General features: G+C 39.4%; 1 protein-coding gene across 4 annotated transcripts in view; it reads right to left on the bottom strand.

Annotated features, from left to right (window-relative positions):
* The window catches only part of LOC307113955 (serine/threonine-protein kinase Sgk3), a 155329-nt gene extending 130188 nt beyond the window's left edge, over nucleotides 1–25141 (bottom strand). The window contains exons 1-7 of one of the 4 annotated variants that reach the window (XM_079795999.1): nucleotides 25016–25047; nucleotides 21379–21499; nucleotides 13755–13938; nucleotides 12831–12937; nucleotides 12492–12566; nucleotides 10466–10628; nucleotides 1096–2127 (exon numbers count right to left, since the gene is read on the bottom strand). The gene's annotated coding sequence lies outside the window, so the exon portion shown is untranslated. Of the gene's footprint in view, nucleotides 1–1095; nucleotides 7555–10465; nucleotides 10629–12491; nucleotides 12567–12830; nucleotides 12938–13754; nucleotides 13939–21378; nucleotides 21500–25015 lie in introns of those variants that run through there. The other 3 variants (XM_079796003.1, XM_079796004.1, XM_079796008.1) reach the window with 3 other exon arrangements.
* Between the last annotated feature and the right edge of the window lie 15 nt (nucleotides 25142–25156).

Raw genomic sequence — 25156 nt, 5'->3', positions numbered from 1 at the left:
GTGAGTGGCAGGAGCTGTCCGCCCTCTCTAAAGGGAACGGCTGACAGCAGCTATCAGCGGACTGCTGCTATGTAAGATCATGGGCCTGATGGGCCAGATATATTAATTTTTCAATACAAGCTAGCAATATACATCTTAATGTGAAATGGCATAATTTAAAAATGCTAGGAACAAATTCAAATTTTCTTAAAATACTGTACAGGCCAAGTAAGCCACATCTACCAGGTAAATCTGCCCCAGGGGCTGCCAGTTTGAGGCCCCAGGGATCAATACCGACCCAGGGAGTGGTCCATAGCCAGGCAAAAAGAGAAGCCGTGGGTGGATTGGACTGGTTTTGATTGAGCTCCTTGAGTGAAGAGGTGCCCTAATTTTGAACAAGGGAGGCTTATTCTAGGGCATTGAAGCACATCAGAGAAGGGAATATGACTCAACTTTTTCACAGAATCTTCTTAAAGAGACCTGTCCAACCAATAACTAAAGCAACTCTAAATATATTAACCCACGTTATTTTTCCCTTCCCTCCTTGCTAATGCATAAGCACTTCATTGATAGATATGCTTATCTGCCATATTTCTACATGATAATTAGTAGCCAGATTATGTTAGTTATTTTAATCAAAAACAGCTTAATTAATAATGTGAACCCAATTTTTTATATATACAATAAGTAAACTAAAATCATGTGCCAAATAACTACATTTCAGTCAACAATGGGCCACATATACGATGGAGATCCCATAAGGTCATAATGAAGTTGGTGCCCATAATTATCACCTAGTGACACAGTAGCCATTGCAATATTACTCATGTGTTTGTGGTGATGCCTCGTGTAAACAAACCTACTGCGCTGCCAGTCATATAAAAGCATAGCACATACAATTATAATGGCTGACTATACCATCTAGGCTTGTGTAAGTGCACTCTCTGAGACTCACACAACAATGAAATGACCTAACAACACATTTCTCAGAATGCATCCTTGTGTTAAGCAGCACATGACTGCATCTGTAGAGTAAGAAGAAATGGCACAAAACTTTGAACATATTTATTCAAAATAGTACAATATCAAAAACAGAAAACTACAGTTAAAACTTACTGATATACGTTTGAAGTAGAAAGCTCTGATGTGAGAACCCAGTTGCAGGACACACTGAGGGATCAGCTGATGTAGGAGGCTGCAGGTGATATAGTAGACATCAACTTCACCATTGTGACTTTTCCCCAGCAAAGCTCTGCAGCGCTGGGACAGCCATGCGGAGGCAGTCAGCTGGACTGAACCTGGGTTGTGAAGGCTCAAGAAAATGACAATAAAGCAGAGGAAGAGCCTGAGTGAAGGCCATGACATTTACACTTGATAAGGAAAGGAGGAGGTAACAGGCAGAAAGTCAAGGTCAAGGGCACGGGGGACGTAAACAGTTATAAAATGAGGTTAACAAAAACTTACTACATACACTATTATAATATTTTACATTTTAAAGTATATTGTAATGTTCAAAGCATGTTAAAAAGTACATTTATTTTTTACAGCAGTTTTAGGTTCACAGAGTTCCCATATACCCTTGTTCCCACACATACACCATCTCCCCTACTACTGACATCTCCCATCATAGTGGTATATTTGTTACAATTAGTGAATCTACATTGATACATCATTATCACCCAAAGACCACAGTCTACATTAGGGTTGACTGACGTATATTTTATGGGTTTGGATAAATGTATAATTACATGCATCCACCATTATAGCACCAGACAGAATAGTTTCACTGCCCTAAAAATCCTCTGCCTGTTCATCCCTCCCTTCCTTCTAACCCCTGGTAACCATATCTTTTTACTGTATCCAAAGTTTTGCCTTTCCTAGAATGTCACATAATTGGAATCATACAGTATATATAACCTTTTCAGGTAAACTCCCATTCATAATATGCATTTAAGATTCCCCCTACCTTTTCATGGCTTCATAGCTCATTTCTTTTTAGCACTGAATAATGTTCCTTTGTATCACAGTTCATCCATTCACTTAATGAAGGACATCGTGGTTGCTTCCAAGTTTTGGCACTTATGAGTAAAGCTGTTATAAACTCCATGTGCAGGTTTTTATGTGGCAATGCATTTTTACCTTCACAATCTGAATATTAGAGCACATTTAAAAAATTGCATCCTAACAAGCCAAATACAGCACACCAAATCAAAGTATTTATCAATGTGATTGATAGTTTAGCCTTCACATATGCAATGAAACAACAAAAACTAAAACATGATAATCCTATATAATAAAAGGCTAATATGCAAATTGTTCCCTCAGGAGTTTGACTGATCGGGAGTTGGAACACTCATTATGATGTGCACTGACCACCAGGGGGCAGCACGAAAGAAAGGAAGGCCTCTGTTGGCCCTGATCGCGGGCCAGGCCTAGGGACCCTACCCATGCGTGAATTTCATGCACTGGGCCTCTGGTATTAGAAATAAAAGATTATTTCAACTAATGTTTTGAGGAATTAGCTCTCTATTTTGTCATTTCTCCCTGTTTTCCTTCTGCTCCACCCCTCCTCAACCCTTAACACAGCATGATATAGTGGATCAATGGATACTGTAGGCAGGTTGTTTATGTTTGTGTCTGCTTGAATATAAGGCTTTGACACTTATGAGATGCATGGCTTAAATCAATTTCCTTACCATCTTTGTGTCTCTTCTTCCTCATCTGTAAAACAGGGATTTTTAGTAGTGTTTACCTCATGGGTTAACTGAGTTTATATCCATAAACTCTTAGAATAACACCTGACACATACATGTTTGTCAAATAAAAATAATAATGTGTACATGGATCTCTTAGGTGAATGTTGGTCTCAAAGGCCCCTATATAATTCTGATTAGTCTCTGTTGGGTCAAATGTTCAGGTCTACTAATTGGTTTTTTTTTCCCTACTTACAAGCCAACAAGTTAGCCTGTTACTTTTTCACAGATGCTGAAAGAAGACAAGAGACAATGTGAGTCAGAGAAAAAGATTTGTTTTAGTCACAGCACAACATAAAAAGCACGCACATCAGAATGCTTGCATCAATCCCTCTTGCCCCCAAGGTCCACGGGGGTGACGAAAAAGGGCTGAATAGATGCCAGATGTGCAGTGGGAAAACAACGAGCCTGGGGGAACCCACTCCTTTTCTAGCAGGCGGGAAGCTAAGCCTGCTCTGTCCCAGAGGGAGATGTTACTTCTCCCTCAAGATTGTTTGCTGCCAACACAAGCGTGACAAATGTCTTAAATAGAGTGATGTGGTAGAAGGCCTCCAATAAGTCCCATAATGGTTCCTGCCTTCTGGCATTCACTCCTGCAATTAAAGATTTTGCTTCTGAAATGAGGTTATAAAAAGACTATGGCTTCTGTCTTGGGCACCCTCTCCCTTGCTCACTATGGGGAAGATAGCTCCAGTCCATTCCTATGGCTAGTGTTTTTCTGGTCTACTCTGCTGTACACTTATCTGTTATAGGGACTGAGAGAGGACAGCTGAAGCCACAGTAACTTGAGGGTTCAACATTGTCAGAAAATAAATGTTTGTTTTAAGCATTTGTTTTGGAGTAATCTGTTACGTGATAATAGATAATACAAGTGGTCAGGGCCTTGCATGCTTGGCACACTGAGCATGACATGGAGGGGCTTGAGAGACCCATGGATAAGTCTCTCCCAACAAGGGAAAGCTACAACCTCTGTAAAGGGGTGGGCAACGCCATCTTCCCAGAAGAGGGCTGACATGCTTAGGGTCCAACATCTAGGAAAGAGGACGACAATGAGATTGGAAACTAGAATTTGGAAGGAAGCCCTTAGCTGGAACTAGCCTTATCAATTTGGGGCTAATTTTTGAAGAATTTTGTTTGCTTGAGGACATAGTGCAGGAAGAAAAAAAAATGGCTTGTGCTTAGTGTATGCAGTGGGAAGCAAGGTAGGGAGGAATCCTTTTATGGTGTCAAACGCTGAAGTGCCTATACTGCATTTAGTGAACCACATTATATAGTTGTATATTACTCCCTGTACTCATTTGCCTTCTGTTCATCTGGAGCCCTTTGTAAACTTTTGTTTAAATATTTTCTGGGTCTTATCTGTACTACTTGTTCCACAATATTAAAAGGGAAACAGTGCCCCCTGAAGGCCAGAATGGCAATGCCCAGAGACAACCCTTTTCCCACCAAGAGGTAGGAGAAGCTAGGATAGACAAGGGAGATGCCAAAGTTCTTCATAAATGTTAAAATAAAAATAAAATAAAAAAGAGATAAAATTAAAAATCTCTTTGATTTAAAGCTTTTTAAAAATGGCATAAAAATTTGTGACTATGTGTGATGATGGATGTTAACCAGACTTACTGTGATGTCACAATATATACGAAAGACTGATAACATCCTGTGTTAGTTCATATCCATACACTGTTGGTACAAGCACACAGGTTTTGGGGATGGCAAATTGGAAGGACTTAGCATTTTACACGTTTCTTTGACCCAGTAATTCCACTTGTTGAAATCTAGAGTACTGAAATATTCCTACATGAGTCTAAAGCTATATGTACCCAAAAAAGTCACATAAAATTTGTAAAGGGCATGATCGGGGCACAACCTAAATGTCAACCACTAGGGAAGTGGGTAAATAAATTATGGTACATGGCAGAATATTCTCAAATGGCTGGGAGATTGTACTAGATAACTCCTCAAATCTCTTCTATCTTTTCCAAATTTAGGCCAATTTATCCCAGACCTTGTCTTGAGGTTCCAGCCCATGTCTATGGCTAGTGTCTTTCTGGTCTACTGCTCTGTACATTTATCTGTTATAGGGACTAAGAGAGGACAGCTGAAGCCACAGTAGCTTGAGGGTTCAAGGATCCTGGCTCCCAACCCTCTGTCACTGTCATCTTAAAATATCGAATATGTTTCTGTCAAATGTCTCCTGCTTTAGGGCCTGATCTAATGGACAGCCAAATTTACTCAAGCTACATTTTAAAATCATTCTCATCTATTACCCCCTATGTCTGTGGTCGGCAAACTGCGGCTCACGAGCCACATGCGGCTCTTTGGCCCCTTGAGTGTGGCTCTTCCACAAAATACCACGGCCTGGGTGAGTCTATTTTGAAGAAGTGGCGTTAGAAGAAGTTTAAGTTTAAAAATTTTGGCTCTCAAAAGAAATTTCAATAGTTGTACTGTTGGTATTTGGCTGTGTTGACTAATGAGTTTGCCGACCACTGCCCTCTGTCTATATAAATTAAGTAGGATATGCCATCTTATAGGAAAAAACTATGGCTCAGAAAAATTAAATGGTTTCTCTAGCTTGTAAGTGGCAGAGCCAGGATTAAGTCGAGAATGTGGGAGAACAGGTTCAATGAAGATACTGCCTTTTTTTTTTTTTTGTATAAATGAAATAACATTAGATATCAATGTAAATATGGTTTATGCTGGATTTGGAATTACACCCTGCATTTGAATCAAACTAATAAATAATTCAAAAGGATTAACAGTAGATGATTATTTTAAAATCCTTTTACTTTAAATTGGCAATATTCATGCACTATAACCTGTTGAAGCAACAAAGCAAAAAAAACTAGTGATCTAATTCTAGTTACTGCAGGTGACTAGACTCGGCTCCACTGACAAAAGAGGCTAATGATAGCAAAGAAATCAAAGTCGTTCCTGCTCAGAGACAGACGTTGAGGTGAAAAAAACATGCATTGTTAGGTCAATGCTTCTTCTGCACATCCTTGAAGTGGAACCAAATTTGGTTTTTACTGATGCTATCTCCAGTTCAACTATTTTTAATTTTCTGATTTCTGAGGTGAAGAGAGCTGAGGTTAGCAAGTCAAAGCATTATCTTAATTGTTTTTAAAAACATTTGAGAAACTGTGCTATTTTCAGGTTATGTTAATTTAGTAATAGTAGACAATTCACAGTGAGTAAGCAGGTCAGGACCCGAGAAGACAATGATAAAATTAAAACATTAAGCACAAGCATTCTTATTTAACAGATTGCATATATGTGCCAAGTGTGGTGAATGTTTATGGTTCACTGGACTGTGTTGTATGCCAGACACTTCAAAGGAACATTCCAGAGAGATGGTCTAACTTATTGGAAAGTAAGGCTCAAACCCCATATTTTTTCCTTTTAAAAAATATATATGTATATGTTTTATTGACTTTGGAGAGGAAGGGAGAGGAGAGATAGAAACATCAATAAGTGAGAATAATTGATTGGCTGCCTCCTGCACGTCCCTTACTGGGGATTGAGCCCATAACCCTTCATGTGCCTATCGGGAATCAAACTGTGACTTCCTGGTTCATAGGTCGATGCTCAACCACTGAGCCACACCAGCCTGGCTTCTTTCTTTTTTTTTAAGAGTTTTATTATGAAATATTTAGACATTTTACAGGAAAAGGAATCTACAACTCAGTGACTTTTTTTTTAAAGGCAAAAACGAAGAAGAAAACAGGAGAAAAAAAGAAACTAGCAGTGCTCAGGATTTAAAAAGATCAAATAATTGTGTGGATCTTAATTAGATTCTGATTTGAACAAACAAACTACGAAAATACATTTTTGAGGTTATAGACATCCTTCTATAACCAAAGAAATTTGGTTATAGACCTGGAAATAGATTTTAGCAATAAACTGTCAAGTTTTGTGGTATCTAAGCAAATGCTCATATTTTAGAGATGGATTCTTAATATATGAAGGAACAAAATTACATACTTGGGATTTGCTTTTCAATATTTCGGCAAAGGAAGAAAACAAGTGGCAGATGAAGTAAATTTCAGCAAACTTAACAATCATTGCGTAATTCCCAAAGTAATGGAAATTTACTGTACTCTTTTTATGGAAGTTTAAATTTAAAATATTTTTTACAAATTACCCACAAATTTAAATTGGGGGTAGGGTTATGGTTGTAACTCTAGACCTTTAAGACCTGTGAAGTCTCTGTTATGGTCAATCACGAACTGTATATCTAATTATTGACAGATTAAGTCAGTTGGTTTTAGTAAACTCTTTTATAGGAGGGAAACGTACTCTGAAGTCACTACAAACCTCCATTTGCCAAAGTTCTTTTGAATGGCATCCCTGCTTCCACGCTTGATCTCTAGTCATTCTCCACCACTAGCTGGAGTTATATTTAAAACCATAATTCCAGCTCTAGCTGGTTTGGCTCAGTGGACAGAGTGTTGGCCTGAAGGGTCCCAGGTTTGATTCTGGTCAAGGGCACATGTCTGGGTTGTGGGCTCGATCCTCAGTGGGGGGCATGCAGAAGGCAGCTGATCAATGATTCTCTCTCATCACTTGATGTTTCTGTCTCTCTCTCCCCCTCCCTTCCTCTCTGAAATCAATAAAAATATATTCTAAAAAAATACACACCGTAATTCCAATCACCTCATTCTCTGATTAAAACCCTTAAGTGGACTCCAATTTCTGGAATAAAATCAAAAGTTCTAACACAGCTCATACAGCCCTATGTGAGGTAGCCTTGCATCTCTACTGCCTCCTCTGGGCCACTCACTATGCTTCCACCTCAGTGGCTTCTTTCAGCCCTTCAATGGCCAAGGTCTGTCCTGGCCGACTTTCCCTCAGTTGGTCACTCCTCTTGGAACATCCTCCCCATCACTTTTTCACAGTACACTCCCCCACCCATTGTTTTTACCTTATAGAAATAGCTCTTTTCTCCTGTAGCAATTTTCCCAATTAGTTTGGGTTTGTTTGTTTTATGTCTATTTACCCCACTGTTCTCCATGTGTATTCTGTTTACCACAGTCAACAATATTCTATTTTTATTGAATCAGTTAAGAAATATTTTTTTCCAACCTTCCAGCCCCATGGGTATCATATGAATATTGAAATTGGATGGAAGGAATTTGATGAATATTATCCAGAAAGTTGGCTTATACTTCAGAGAAGTTAGGGCGGAGGGAGCAAAGGGCATTTGAGAGGAGAAATATTGTTTTTTAAAATATATTTTATTGATTTTTTACAGAGAGGAAGGGAGAGGGACAGAGAGCTAGAAACATCGATGAGAGAGAAACATCGACCAGCTGCCTCCTGCACACCTCCCACCGGGGATGTGCCCGCAACCAAGGTACATGCCCTTGACCAGAATTGAACCTGGGACCCCCCAGTCCGCAGACCGACGCTCTATCCACTGAGCCAAACTGGCTTGGGCTAGAGAGGAGAAATATTAATGCAGCAAGTGATGATTCGGTTGCAGAGCGAAACCTTACAAAAAGGAGTCGGCCCACTGTGATTCTCGGTGTGTTTCAGCTCATGAACTTGTATTGCTCTATGATGCCTTTTCCACTCAGTCAGTGCCCTGACTTCTGTCCTAGTCCTTTGCTGTGCAATGAAGCACAGCCCCCCACCCCCAGTGGGAGGGATCAGGGAATGGGATCCAGACAACTCACTGGGATCTCTCACTCCCGTGCCAGGGAGCAAAAGCTGGCAGAATACATGCAAATACGTGTGCATCCACAATCACAGGGTGTTTGTTTCGTTTTTTTTTAATCACAGGGAGTTTTTAACACACTAGTTTAAAAATTAAGAGCTCAAACATACAAAATTTGAACAAGACAGTTAACAACTTTGAGCTACTGGACTTATATATAATTGCACACCTTATGATTATTTTTAAAGTTTAACACTATATGGTGCTTACAATGTGCCAGGCACTGTTGTAAGTGGTTTATAGCAGTTTATTAAAGAATTCAAAAGTACACATTCTTTCTCAGGTTATTTGTAAAAGTGATCTTGTACTAAGTCTCAAATAAGTCTCAACAAATAATGAAAATTCAATAGCTAAAGTAGTAAAAGAACCAAAACAAGTAAGACAGCAGGTTCCCTGATAAAGACCAGAAGAGGCAGGGAGGGAGAGAGGGGACGGGTGAAGTGAGGAAGTGTTAGCTCTACTATTGCACTGGTACAGAAGAAAAGTATAAAAATCAATACAAGACATGGCCAAATGCATATCCAAACCCATAATCTGCCAGAGAAAGTGCGCCAGAGTTTATGCTGCCCACTTTCATTTTTTTGCTGCCTCATCTCATTTTCATACCAATTCTATTAAGTACAATTAATTATTCCTATTTTGTAGATGAAGAAGCCCAGAGAAGTTAGTAACTGGGCCAAAATTACACAACTCCTAAGTGACAAAGCCAGGAGTTTACCTCAGGCCTGCCTGACTCTAAAGTCCATGCTCTTTCCACATCACCATGTTTATAAAAGTCACAAAAATATAAATACCATAAAATTCCACTTACTCAACACTCTTGGGATGAGTCATGCTGGCCAGATGAGTAAGTGAAAGGCCACCCTCAGGAAGCACTGTGCAAAGCTTCTGAGGTTAGAGCAGAGAGGACTCCAAAGGCCTTGCTCCTCCCTGTTTCTTCTCCCTCTTGGGGTTCTGACGTTGGAAGCCAGCACACCTGGTGTCTGACTGACATGCTCTTCCAGCAGAAGATGGTCACAGATTCCCTTTTCTTTTTTAAAAGAAACCTCACCTGAGGATTATTGAGTACAAACCTCAACCAGGGATTGAACCTGCATCCTTTTTGGGTGTACGGAATGACACTCCAACTGAGTCGTCCGGCCAGGGCTCCTTTTTCCTTTTTGCTCCCTCAAAGCACAAATCAAATAGACTGATAATTCAGAAATAATTTTAGCACAAACTAAGGAAAACAAAACAGAAAATGTTTACTGAAAATACACCAGTTGGATTCCCAAAGCACAGTTTTCTGATACCAGACTGGGCACACCACTAGTCCTGAATGTTAAACACTGCCCCCTTGGTCCTAAATGGTGTCACGACTCTGCAGGCCTATTTTCATCTCGTTCCTCAGTATTTTGCTATCTCCTGGCCAGGTGGCTTTCAGTATTTATCTTGTTCATAGTTCTTGAAATGGGTCTAATGATTCCATCTATGCTTCCATATGTAACCTCCCTGAATTTTAGATTCCTCATCTGATCAAAAGGGAATGATGAAAATATCTCAGATCAAATCGGGAGATCATGTAAGTATATGGTACATAGTAAGCACTCATCTCTGCACCTGTGCAGAATCTTCTTCTCCTTCTTCATGATCATCCTGACAATTATAGCTAACTAGAGGCCCGGTGCACAAAATTCATGCATGGTAGGGTCCCTAGCCCTGGCCGGTGATCAGGGTCGATTGGGGCCTTCCGGCTTCTGGCTGGAGCTTTCCTTTGTCTGCGCTGCCCCCTGATGGTCAGCATACGTCATAGTGAGCGGTTGAACTCCCAGGTGGTCGAACTCCCAAGGGGACAATTTGCATATTAGCCTTTTATTATATAGGATGACTGAGTAATGACTATGTTCCAGGCACTGTTTTAAGCACTTGACATGCATTAATTAATTAATTTATTCCTAACCACAATCTTATGAGGTAAGTTCAATGACCACCTTAATTTTATGAAGACAGGGAGACACCAAGAGGACAAACAAGTTACCCAAGTTCAAAAGCTGGGACTTAAATCTAGCCAGTCGGGTTCCAAAACCATCATGCTATTCCACGTACAAAATGGACTCTTCTTTGTTAAAAAAGTTAGTCATCCAGACCTACATCCCTCCACCTAGTTTGCCATTCTGGTCTGTTTCCATCTCCAACCAGGCCTGTAAAGTGGACATTAGAGTAAGAAGAGAGAGAATTGATGGAATATAAAACAGAGCCCACAAGTATTTCCAATCATATGCAGATATATATTTTATGATTAAAGATGCATCTACTTTATAATCTTCAGTATTGTTTGAATTCTTAGAGCAGACATTTAATACTTCCAAAATCAATTTTAAGACTGTATAAAGTTGATTCACTTGGGCCGGGGGGGAATTGCCAAGCATCAGTAACTTTGGAAAGGAAGAAGTGATTGCATATAGAAGGAAAGGTTTTTGTTTGTTTATTTAGAGTCAAAGGGCATTAAAACAGTAACTTAGCCCTGGTCTGTGTTGGTCAATGGTTAGAGTGTCAGCCCCCAGCAACAAAGGGTCTCAGGTTTGATTCCCAGTCAAGGGCATATACCTGGATTGCAGGTTTTTCAAAAAAATATATTTTATTGATTTTTTACAGAGAGGAAGGGAGAAGGATAGAGAGTTAGAAACATCCATCAGCTGCCTCCTGCACACCCCCCCACTGGGGATATGCTCTCAACCAAGGTACATGCCCTTGACCGGAATCGAACCTGGGACCATTCCTCCCTCCCTCCTTCCCTCCTTCCCTCCCTCCCTCCCTCCCTCCCTCCCTCCCTCCCTCCCTCCCTCCCTCCCTCCCTCCCTCCCTTCCTTCCTTCCTTCCTTCCTTCCTTCCTTCCTTCCTTCCTCCTTCTCTCTATTTCTTTTTCCCACCCTTCCACTCTCTCTAAAAATCAATGGAAATATATCCTCAGATAAGGATTAAAAAAAAACAAACAAGAAACCAACTTAGTAAAAAAATAAATATTTTCCCATATCAGTAGGACAGTGATTAAGAACAAGGATTAAGAGCAGAATGGGCTGAATTTTAGCAACTAAACTTTACTAGCTGTTTGAACTTTACTTCTAGATTTTCTCATCTATAAAAGGAATAATAATACCCGTCATCTAGAGATATAGTTAGGCTTAAAATAAGACAATATAATTAAGGTGCTTGGTATGGTACATTTTCTTTACAACATCATTGTAATGGCTGAAGAGTATTCTGTGTTATGACTGAGCTAGAATTTATTTAACCAGCCCCTCATTTTTAAACATTTGGTTCATTTTCAATACTATGAATATAAAAACATTTTGCCCTAACGGGTTTGGTTCAGTGGATAGAGCATTGGCCTGCGGACTGAAAGGTCCCAGGTTCGATTCTGGTCAAGGGCATGTACCTTGGTTGCGGGCACATCCCCAGTAGGAGGTGTGTAGGAGGCAGCTGATCGATGTTTCTAACTCTCTACCCTTCTCCCTTCCTCTCTGTAAAAAATCAATAAAATGTATTTTTTTAAAAATATATATATATATATATATAAACATTTTCATACATTTCTGGTTATTTCTTTAGGGTTAAATCGTAGTGCTTTGGGGATTAAAGAAAATCACCATTGTAAAATTATCAACCAACACATAGTTTTACCAATTTAATCTCTGTATTGAAGGTATTTAGTCAACTACTGCCAATAATGGGTACTATTCTAAAGAAATATCCTAATTTTATAGGCCCCCAAAGACCCCATGTTGTTATTTTACTTGTTTATTAGATGTTTCAATTTCTTCTTTAGTTATATTATAAAGTTTTTAGGCTCCATAAATTAGAGTATGAGCTTGCTGGAAAATAGGAAAATAATTGAAATAAAAATTTTAATGTAGCATATTAAAGATGTGGCATTTTAAGTTATATATGATGGGATGAATTTTTCCAATGGTTTCCAAAGTACCCTCTGGAGCTTCTTCTAATGGGGGAAGGGGTGGAGGGTAGGAATGAGGGCAGGAATGCTATCAGGTTGAAATAAGTCTTACCTTGCCCCATTTCAACTGCGTTTATCTGTTTCACATATTGAACTTACTGGTAAGTTGATCTGAAAGGTTCTGAACCTGGAAACAAAACCAAAACCACATTTAATTAACTTTTTTTTGTTTTCCTTTTATTAAATACTAGAGGCCTGATGCACACATTCATGCATAAGTAGGCCTTCCTTCCCCCGGCTGCCAGCACCGGCTTCCCTCCAGCACCCGGGCTTCCCTCGCAGAGGGAGGCCCCACCCACCCACCCACAGCAGCCCACTGGTTGGTGGCCTGGGTCTCCCTCTGTGGGGCAATCATGGGGAGATGGCCGGGCCCCGACCAATCGCATCGCACCTGCCTTGGCTGGCCTGCCACCAGTGGATGTCATAGCTTGGTTCCAGCTGGTCATTCTGCTCTTCGGTCTATTTGCATATTATGCTTTTATTATATAGGATTTTTTACTGATTTCAGAGAGGAAGGGAGGAGAGAGAGATAGAAACATCAATGATGAGAGACAATCATTGATCAGCTGCCTCCTGCATGCCCCATACTGGGGATGAAGCCCACAACCCAGGCATGTACCCTTGGCCATAATCGAGCCCAGGACCCTTCAGTCCATAGGCCAGTGATCTATCCACTGAGCCAAACCGGCTAGGGCCCAAAACCACATTTAAAGCAAGATTTTGGGACAAGTGGTATTTTGCAATATAAAATAAAAAGATAAATAAGTTGAATCCTCAACCAAAGGACTTGTGTGCATGCATATGAGCCTAACCAATGGTTAAGTTCAACAGGGGGTTGGGGCATCCGTGGGGAGGGGTGTGGGATGGGAATGGGGGGATGAGGACAAATATGTGACACCTTAATCAATAAAGAAATTTTAAAAAAAACATTTTTTGGGGGGGTTACAGTATATGCACTGTTTGTAATTATCCTATATAATAAAAGGCTAATATGCAAAAAAAAAAAAGTTGAATCCCCCACATCACATACAAAAATATAAAACATTAAATGAAAAGAAATTCCTCCATAAATTATCAGAAAATATGGGCAAGCATTAACTCCTTTTCAAGCACACTGATAAAACTAGAGAACATAATGAGAGATACTATTTGTTCAGTTGTTTTTTTCTAAAATATGTGCCTCTGATACAGATTCAAAACGTTTTTGCAGCCAAAGTGTGGAAATACTATATATCAATAATTGTGCTAAGGGATGGCTTAGGGCACTAAACACCCCCATTATCTCTATTAGCTTCTCCAGATCATCCCCAAATACCTGGTATAGCTCTAAATAAAACAGTGAGCAAAACAAATGTAGCTGAAGGACACATCCTAGTATCTTATGCTGTGAGCAGACTCTTGACACTAAGCTCTTCCTCTCCCTAGACATTCTGGAGCCATCACTGCTGCCCTCTGCAAAGAGTCACAATGTCATCAGCATAGAAGGGTTCTGAGAAGACCTACAGTGGAAAAAAAAGAAAACTTAGTTTACTCATCATTTCCTAAACTTGTTTTATTATAGGACCCTTCCCTCAACATGGCACCTATTAATATCCACTGAATTCATGGAGCACACCTTCACAAATGTCAAGATATATGAAATTAGTATTTGAATGGGAAAATGCTGATTGAGAGGAGTCCTTATGAAATACTGTCCATTTATTGCTATTTTACCAATATTCAACTTGAGGTGCTCTCCAATGTTGTGATTTGCTGACACCTAGTGCCAATGCTTTAATTTAGCACATACATATAATTTCCAACTATATATATATATATATATATATATATATATATATATATATATATATGTATATATTTCCTTTCCCCAATCCTCACCTGAGGATATGTTTATTGATTTTTAGAGAGAGAGGAAGGGGGATAGGGAAACATTGATGTGAAAGAGAAATATCACTCTGTTGCCTCCCCCAGATACCCCTACTGAGGATTGGGGATCAAACTTGAAACCCCTCAGTTCACTGAACGATGCTCCAACAAACTGAGCCACCTGGTTATTTGGTCCAGCCATTTAAAATTAATGTTAACTTGAATTGTAAAGTGTTAGATTTATGAGCATTTTTATTTCACTTCTGATCTATATTAAATGTATCTCTATTGTTTACTTTAAAATGTCAAAGCAAATGATACCTGATTGTACAAATATGTTGTATTACTAACTTCCCAGGTCTTTTGCTGCTCATTTTAGATAATTAGTTCTTTTAAAAAATTTTTTTCTAATGGATTTTCATTTTATGTTTTTTTAAAAAATATATTTCTTTATTGATTTCAGAGAGAAAGGGAGAGAGAGAAACATCAATGATGGGAATCATTGATCGGCTGCCTCCAGCATGTCCCCTACTGGGGATTGAGCCCACAACCCAGGCATGTGCCCTTGGCTAAAATTGAACCTGGGACCCATCAGTCCACAGGCAACACTCTATCCACTGAGCCAAACCAGCTAGGGCTTTTTATGGATTTTTAGAGGGAAAGAGAAACATCGATGTGAGAGCTGAACATCGATTAGCTGTCTCCTGCACGCCCCCTACTGGGGATTGAGCCTGAAACTCGGCCTGGGCCCTCCTCAAACCAGCAACCTTTTGGTGCACAGGATGATGCCCAACCAACCTGCCAGGGCTAGATACCAACCACACCTGCCAGGGCTAGATAGTTAGTTCTTATGTTTTAGTAAAAATTCTAGTGCTAAAAAATCTTGGAATGCCAATTTTGACTATCACTTGATAACTTTGTAAAGCAGTCTTATTCACTAAAAGATAGGGTTACTATTTTTGAGTATTTGAGATCTGAATTAAATAGTATCTCATCTAATTATTGCTGGGCACCAAAACCCAATTCTTCACTGTGTATTTACTGCTTCTCTTACAGCTACTAAGTTGTTGTGAATATAAGCATATGTCTGCGTGTGTGTTTTGTGCAATTTCTGCTTCTAACTGGAATGTGGCATTGACAGGTGAAGTGCTGGTTCTTCTTCTTCTTCTTCTTCTTCTTTTTTTTTTTAAAGCAGCTTCTTTTTAAAATATATTTTTATTGATTTCAGAGAGGAAGGGAGAGGCAGAAACATTGATCAGCTGCCTTCTGCATGACCCCTACTAGGAATCAAGCCTGCCACCCGGACATATGCCCTGGCCAGGAATCAAACCATGACCTCTTGGTTCATAGATCGAGGCTCAACCACTGAAACACACTGGCCGGGCAGTGCTGGTCCTTTTGATCGTGGCCTGTCTAGGCTACTGTGTGACATGTGATGACTCAACTCTCTATCAAAATTACTGTGAAATCTTTACTACACTGTGTCACGATGTCCTTTAGTTTTTATCTGATAGAAACAAAATCCTAAACTCAACATGAACTCAAGCACTCAAAACTTCATGTTTTACGGTGCTCACTTGGAAAATTATAAACAATGTCACTGTTTTAGATTAGTATCAAAATAGCAACACAAACGTTTTTAAAAATATATTTTTATTGATTTCAGAGAGGAAGGGAGAGGGAGAGAGAGCTAGAAACATCAATGATGACAGAGAATCATTGATTGGCTGCTTCCTGCATGCCCCACACTGGGGATCAAGCCCACAACCTGGGCATGTGCCCTGACCGGGAATTGAACGGTGACCTCCTGATTCACAGTCGATGCTCAACTACTGAGCCACACTGGCTGGGCAACACAAAATTTTTTAATCTTGCAGAGAATTTGTGGATTTTCTACAAACATATGCTTGGATCTCAAGCTGAGAAATAATGCCGTGGATGATAGCCATTCATTCATTCACTTAAAAATATTTATTGAGGCTACTGTGTGCTTGGCCCAAGGAATCCAATAATCAACAAACTCCCTGCCTTTATGAACAGCCTTACAGTCTAATGGGGAAAGAGGAGAATAGACAAGTAATTATGTAATTTCAGATAGTGATTAGTGCTGGAAAGAAAGTGAGCAGGATTAGGGAATGGAGAGCTGAAAGTACAGGGGTACTGTCTTAGAAAGACTAGCAGGAATGGCATCATGGCTGACATTTGAGCAGACATTAAAAGAATAGTTGGGGAAGAGTTTTCCAGGCAGAAGAGCAAGTTCAAAGGCCTTGAGATAGGAATGTACTTGGACTGTTTGAAGACCAACCAGGAGGCCAGTGTGGCTGAAGCACAGCCAGGAAAAAATGTCAAACAAGTAGCAGGGGTCAAATCACACAGGGTCAGTAATGTAGTCATGACTTTGGTGGTTCTAAGGGAAAAAAAATGGGATTGCAGAAGGCATGCTTCTCAGTGGTCGGCAAACTCATTAGTCAACAGAGCCAAATATCAACAGTACAACGATTGAAATTTCTTTTGAGAGCCAAATTTTTTAAACTTAAACTTCTTCTAATGCTACTTCTTCAAAATAGACTCGCCCAGGCCATGGTATTTTGTGGAAGAGCCACACTCAAGGGGCCAAAGAGCCGCATATGGCTCGCGAGCCACAGTTTGTCGACCACAGCTTTAGATAGACATGAGGGGGAACTATGTCTCTAAAACTCAACTTTTTTCATTTACTTTGTAAAGTCAACTTTATTTAGATATAATTTATGTACATCAAACACACCCATTTTATGAGTACAGGATGAGTTTTGGCAAAGGTATATAGCCATGTCACCATCATTATAATCAAGATAAAGAAAATTTGCATCATCCCAAAAAGTCCCCATCCTTTTACCCTCTACCAGAGCCAGGACTCACTGGAATTTGGGACTCATTAATTTCAATGTGCACTTTGAGGACTTAGTTCTGTGCTGTCTAATATGGTAGCCACTAGCCACATGTGGCTACTTAAATTTAAATAAAACGAGTTCAGTTTTTTAAGCCACACATGGCTAGTGGCTGTCACATAGGACAGGACAGGCATAGGATTCTTCCATCGCTATGGACAGTTCTATTGGGCAAAGCTGAGATGTTACCTTATTGGAATTTGACTTCCACCACCTGGAAGTAGACCAAGCAGCATGAAAACTGTGTAAGCCATATAAGTCACATTACCTAGCTTTATGTTACTATCTGTGTTTACCACATTTATCAACAAGTAATTAATAAAGCCCGTGGGTATGGAAGGGGGAGGAGTGTTTACTGGGGTAGCATGATAATGGCAATAGTAATTATGAAATTGTTCACCACAGAAATTCTTCCCCCACTATTAAGTTTATTGAATATCCTATTTTTATTTAGGGAAATGGTCATTTCCCTTATAACTCATAAGGCACAATTTTGTTTTAAGTAAAATTAAACCTCAAAATCATACTGACTATATCTGTGTTTTGTTGTTTTTTAAGGAGGTGAGGTGTTTTTTTAATAATATATTTTTCTTGATTTCAGAGAGGAAACAAGAGGGAGAGAGAGATGGAAACATCAATGATCTCCACACTGGGGATTGAGACTGCAACCTGGGCATGTGCCCTGACCGGGAATTAAACCATGACCTCCTAGTTCATACATAGGTTGATATTCAACCACTGAGCCATGCTGGCCGGGCTCTATTTATGTTTGTGTGTGTGTGTGTGTGTGTGTGTGTGTGTGTGTGTGTGTGTGTCTTCCCCGCCCCCCCCCCCCCGCCCCCTCCCGAAGGCAGGATTCCAAAGCAAATATGCTAAAATATTGACATTTGTTAAACCAAGTAGTGGGTGCATGAATATTTTATTTATTTAATTTTTTTAACCCTCACCCGAGGATATTTTTCTATTGATTTTTAGAGAGAGTGAGAGAGAGAGGGAAAGACAGAGAGAAATATTGATCACAATTGGTTGCCTCCTGCATGTGCCCCAACCAGGGCCAGGACTGGGAGAAGAAGCCTGCAACCGAGGTACATGCCCTTGACCCTTCAGTTCGCAGATCAATGCTCTATCCAGCTAGGGCTGAATATTTTAAATATTATTTTGCTGCATACTTTTCAATGTTTGAAATGTATTATAGGCATACCTCAGAGATATTATGGGTTTCCAAACCATCACAAAAAGCAAATGTCGCAATAAAGTAACTCACACAAATTGTTTGGTTTCCCAGTGCATATAATAAGTTATGTTTATACTATACTGTAGTCTATTAAGTGTGCAATGGTATTATGTCTAAAAAAATACATATCTTAACTTAAAAATACGTTTTTTGCTGAAAAATGCTAACCATCATCTGAGACTCCAATGAGTTATAATCTTTTTACTGGTGGAAGGTCTTGTCTCGATATTAATGGCTGCTGACTGATCAGGGTGGTGGATGTTGAAGGTTGTGGTGGCTGTGGCAATTTATTAATATGAGACAACAATGAAATTTTCTGCATCGATGGACTCTTCCTTCCTACAGAGATGACTTCTCTGTAGTATGTGATGCTGTTTGATAGCTTTTTACCCACAGGAGAACCTCTTTCAAAGTTGGAGTCAATCTTCCCAAACAATGTTGAGGCTTTATCAACAAAGTTTATGTAATATTCTAAATCCTTTGTTGTCATTTCAACAATGTTCACAGCATCTTCACCAGAAGTAGACACAGAGACACTAGGTGAGTAAATGCTGTTAGAAAAGGGCACAGATAGACTTCCTTGACGCAAGGTTGCCAAGAATAAAGCAAAGAAAAAAGTAGGCTTTTATTTTAAATGTTGAACAAGAATATTTAAAGTTATCAAGATTGTTCATGATGTGATTAAACAACACAGGTTAAAAACAGTGTGCACTATAGTATAGCATGACAGTCAGTATAGCATAATGGTTAGGCATACAGGCTCTGGAGTCAGAGTGCCTGGATTTTAATACTAATTAGGTCACTGACTAGCAGTGAAACACTGAGCAAGTTACTTAACTTCTCTCCTCGGTGCCTCTGTTTCCTCATCTGTAAAATAAGAATGATAATAACAGTACCTGGCTCATAAGGCTATTATAAGGATTAAGTAAATATAGTAGATGCCCCATTAAGTGTTAATAGCTATGATGATGATGATGATGATGATGATGATGATGATGATGATAATGATGATACAACTTTGGTTTTTTTAAGTATACTTTTTTTTTTAGAAAAAAAGAAATTGAAAAATCCATCAAAAATGTTAAAAACTATAATCTCTCATTGATAACAGACTAATTTTCTTCTTCTTTTTAAAACATTCTATCAAGCAATTCCTTTTGTACTTAAAACAACAGAAATACAAAAGCAAAACCTTGGCTTAAGCCCTTCCCCCAAAGTGCCTTACAGTCTGATCACCAGTGATTTTCAGAATATAATACTTGACCAACAACAACAGTACCAGAGAACTTGCTAGAAATGGAAATTCTTAAGCTTCATTCCAGAGGCACTCATTCTGGGATGGAGCCCAGCAATGTTTTAGCCTTCTATTTGATTCTGATGCTTACTAAAGTTTGAGAACTACCGTGCTACGTCATAACTTCTAGCTTTGTGTTTGACCCCTCTCACTTTTATATTATGATAAATACTGCCAGTCATTCTCCTTCAAATACTCTCGGCAATTCTTGTTCCTAAAGTCCTCCTTCCACCCTTGGATATAACTTCTCCGTGAAACTTTTGAGAACAGCTCTTCTCTGTCCCGTTACTGCCTGCTACAGAAAGCACAAAATGCTTTTTGAAGCCAGGCAGGTAATTTGTGTCAAGGGCACCTGGTGTACAACCTTGGAGAGTGAAGTGCTGGCCACTGCTCAAATAAGTTCATATAAAAAAAAAAGTTGCTGGTCAAATAAAAACGCAACTAAGTCAAATTTGGCCATTGGCCACTAGTTTGCACTCACTTTTTTGCTAATTCTCTCTCAAATCACTTAAGCAGTTGTGAGGTAGTGGAAAGAGGGAGGACTGAACATGGAAGAAAATCTTGATTTGAAGCCCAGCTCTGCTACTTGCTAGTTGGCTGGTAATAATGATGATAATATTAACCTTTCCGTTACATCTTCTCATAGGTAGAAGGACAATACTACCTATCTCACAGGATTGTTTTAAAGATTAAGGTAATATACTTAAAAGCACCTGCCTTATAATAAGCCCTCAATACATCTCCCATGGAATTTGTGATATTTATTTTCCTGTATAGCTTTGATTGATTATATGCTTTATTCTACTTGTATTTATGAGTTTAGATCCGGCTATTTCTGCTATTAGAATGTAAGCTCCTTTGGGATAGGGCTGGCCTTTAAGTTCCTATAATACCCACTTCAGTAATTAAGTCCCTCCCACACCCACCCCAAACTTCAACAAAAGCTTGTAACTTGACATCTGATTGTCTGGGGTAGGGATCTGGAGTAAATAGTCAACTCTTAGTACAGATGTACATTTCCTAGGAGAAGGAATATGGCTGACTTAAAACAATCCCCAAATACTGCCAATCACTCTTCTTCAAATACCCTCTGCAATTCTTGTTCCTCAAGTCCTCCTTCCACCCTTGGATATAACTTCTCCGTGATACTTCACTTTCTTTTGCAATTTAAATGGGAAAAAAACAATGATACCTGTTCTGTGGTGAAGTGGATGCCTTTTGTTTTTATGTTAAGTAGCTGTCTTTAGCTTTTACATTTACTAGGTTTGTTAAAAGCAATCCAGCAAGTTTAAAAGTGCCATACTAGAAATTATGGGGGATAAGCGAATTTTAATTTGAACTGAATTTTGTAATTCAGATACAAGTGATGCTAGGGTGATGGTGGTAGAAGAGTTATATATCAGAGCAGCTAACATTAGGTGCCTAGCTCATTTTTCCCATCTGTAATACTGAGACAAGAAAAAGAACTATTATGCATCCCACAAAGATCTTAGGAACATTATTAGGCAATTAAGATCATGGAATTTTGGAGGAAGAGGAAGGAAGCGTGTGTATCTCATAAAAGTAGATTAAAAGCTTTCAGCACTCTTATGGCCTTATAAGAAACAGTATTACCCACCCTGGTCAGTGTAGCTCAATTGGTTGAGCATCCTCCTGTGTACTGAAAGGTCCCCGGTTCGATTCCTGGTCAGAGCACAGAGCACATGCACCGGCAGTTTAATCCCTGGTCAGGATACATGCTGGAGGCAGCCAATTGATTCACAAATTGAACTTGGCATGGTTAATATCATTACCCCTTTCTTTATGTTAGCTTTCTCACTCTGAGAACTTTGACTGCATTTACAGATTCATTAATGAAGTAATTTTCAGGTTAAATGATCTAATTTAATTCTAGAATTGCCTGAAAACTTACTCTCCCCCCACCAATTAAATATGCTTTACACCAGGGTATTTCTATTCCCACCCCCCTCAAAAGTACAATTCTTAAAACTAGAAGAACTATAGTAACAAATGGGTTTAAATATCAAATTTAGTTTGAGAAGAATGCTTCCACCTAATCAAGGCCCCACATAGGGAAATTAGCACTAGATCAATCAAGTGGATTGTGCTTGACAAACCAGAGAAAGGCTGCCCATTTTTTCAGTAGGATGGGAAGTGGTTATTTTGTCAAGGTACGATTCAGAATGACATATTCAGGTGCAATTTTAAAAAAATCTATTTCACTGTTCATATGTATCACCCATAAGGAAAATTTGGCTTGGTGAAGATAAGACATAAAAATGCATGACAGTGTTCGAATTGCACACTGCTGCCAGCTTTCACATGCTCCAAGGTATTAATAATTCAATTGTTTGAATTCTGAATGAGAAAAATGAAATTTTACTGCAGGTGTACCTTCTCAGTCATGGCAAAAATTATTTCCACTTAAAGGACATACCCAATTTCTCAACTTATAAACACTTGATTAAAAATCAGTTCCAAGATCATTTAAGCAATTACCACCAAACTACTGTCAAAACAGATATAAACCATTTTTCCTGCATAAATTAATTCTTTATGAAAAACTTTATTGAAAATTATCCCCTTCAAGGTAAATACCATTGTTATAGGATAGTAAGAAGCCTGGAAAATTCCAGGACAAGCAGAATAGGGAAACTAAGGAAGATAGTTAAACAGCAGTTTGCAGCCCCATAATAAATCCTACCTTCCCTAAACCCAGGAAACTTAAGAGTAAATGGTTTGCACGTTTCCCCAACCAGAGGGTAAATAGCTTAAATCACCTATTCAGGGAGACAGAAATCCAATTAGTGCCATTTCCCAACCACACCCAAGAACAGACAAATTAAGAGAATAAATCTCATCTTGGTACATTAGCATAAAGCTGGTGAAAACTCTATTGATCCCCTAAGAATTCCCCTAAAAGCCCAGCCTTTAAAACTCCTGAAAACGAAGGTCCCAGTGTGATCTCCCTCCAGGGAGCATGCCCATGCCATTCCCTTTCCCCACAGGCACATTATTTCCTAAACTTCAAGGGACTCTTGAGACTTGTAACCAGGGCAGCAATGGGCAGCGACAGGTCATCCCTGGCTAACCCTCTGAATCTGTCTCCAGGCTCCCTTTTCTCTAATTTCTCAGTGACCTAAAGCAGACCAGCCTGCGCTCTCCTGTTGTTTCACGGTACTAAGTGTGGTTTTGCTGCAGTCAATAGATTCTTGCTCGCTTTTCTACACTTGGTCTCTTGATTGAAGTCTTTCCTTCAAGAAGGCAAGAACCGAGGTCTCATTGTCTCACCAGTAAGACCATTACCTATCTTGTTTAAAGGTAACATTATTTTTGCATGGATAAAGTAGAATTGGGCGAGAAAATAATGAAATTTTGAAGGCTTTCTCTTCCAAACGTATTATTTCTTTTGAAGAAAATTATACACAATTCAGGTGAAAGTCAATACTAAGACTCTTTAGGAGAGTCTATCTTACAGGTGGTTCATTTCAAGCATCTAATTCTATTTACTCCAAAAACCTAACCTTACCTTGGTAGCTATGGAAGACTCAAATGATCTCATGGACTGCACTTACGTTATCTATTTTGTGCCAAATGTTTCAGAAATTTTGAGCAAGTTTACTTATCTAAGGTTTTGAAAACAAGAATTCCCAGAATGGAAAGTGAAAGGGACTGACTGTAAAATAATTTTAATAACACTAGCTTTCAATTTTAACATATGTGTTTTGCATGAAAAGGCAGTTTCCTAGCACACAATAAAATAAAGCTCTTTCACCTCCTTATGGATTCTAGTTCTTACAACCCCTGGAGTCACTAAGGTGACCATGAGGCTTAACAAAAGGTCTGACCTTAACAGCTCTTTTTTTCTTTTGTAAAGAAAGGACTATAAAAAACACTGAGTCTGAGATAACACTGGTGATCTGACCTTGGACAAGTCACTTGATTCTTTCTAGTCTGTTTCTGTAACTGTAAATGAAGTCAACCATACCTGGTAAAGGTATCGCAGGACTGGTGTGAGGATGAGATGATGTATTTGAGCATATTATGTTCACTCTGTGGATGAAAAGGGGTCACATACTAAACTTGACAAGCTCAGGGCAGGCCTCCATAGCTGGTCTTACAAACCCAAAGAGACCAGAGTAACCAACACAGCTTTGTCTGAATGTAGACATCCCTAACATAAAGCAGGTCATGGTACGTAGTCCTGTCCTAGGCTTGTAGCTTATTCCTTGACAAAGGTCAGTCTTTACCTCTGAAATTGTCTCTGCCTTTGTGCATCTAGGATAACATACCTTTGAAGTGTAATTTTCTTTCCTAGAGCACTAAAAGGCATGACCGCCTGCACCAGAACACGAGACCACGTTGCTATCTTGTTGCTCGCATACCATCTCTATGTGCTGTAAATGTTATCTTGTACCTCCCAAGGTAAAAGATGTCTCTCCACTTGACTTCTTATCTAATCTCAGAAATTTTCCCACAGTGCTTTCTCCCACCTCTCTAATCTACCAACAACGAGTTTTTATATAACCCTTAGATCTCCTCCTTTGGTTCTAATGCTTAAAATAAGCTTCAAAACAGCCATTCCCTGGAACATGTTCTCAATCCATTGAGATTTTGCTTCCCAGCAATTGTGTCAGTTTGGCTCAAACTCTTATAAGACTTTTTCTTCGGCTGGTTGTTCTTTGTCAACAACTATAACAGGAACCAGAAGTTAGTTACTATTTTATTAATACTAGCCTTACCTTTCCTGCCCATGTCCCTGTCTGCAAAATGGGTTCAGATCTAGCTTTGTACCTATCCAGTCACTTACTGGACTGTGAACTTGAGCAAGTCATTTCCTTTCGGGACGTGCTTTCTAACAAGGTTATGACGAAGAGCAACTGATATCGTGTATGGCTACGACAGACATACCTTAAGAACGTAATGATGGCTGCTACAACTCTCTGAGGGAAGGAGGTATTATTTATACTGTAAACTGCAGACGTACAGGGAAGGAGGAAACAAATGGCTCCTTTGCGACCCTCGGTAGAGAGACAGAAAAGGTAGGAAATGGGGCGCAGGCGCCTCAGTGGCTTGGAATAGCGGGAAGAATGAGAATAAAAAAGTATGGAAGTAAAAAAAAAAAAAAGACATTAAACACTCCGAGAATCAATCCACTATTTTCCCCCTTTTCTCTTATGACCGCTAACCTAGAGAAGACCATTTCATTCAACTTCCCAGCCCGTCATATCGCTGGACATTTATTTTTACTGTACCTTCTCACTGAGAGCCATTTATTTCCCTCCCCTTCTAGAAGTCGTGAACTTCAGACCCTCTGCTTCCGACACCCATACCCTTTAACTCGGCTTTAACAAGAAAGCTTCCCTGTATCCTTCCTCCGCCTGAAGAGGAAGTGA

Source organism: Cnephaeus nilssonii (genome assembly GCF_951640355.1).
Source record: "Cnephaeus nilssonii genome assembly, chromosome: 18".
Lineage (NCBI taxonomy): Eukaryota > Metazoa > Chordata > Mammalia > Chiroptera > Vespertilionidae > Cnephaeus > Cnephaeus nilssonii.
Note: the sequence above shows the minus strand (reverse complement) of the source record. Positions and strands in the feature narration are given on the sequence as shown.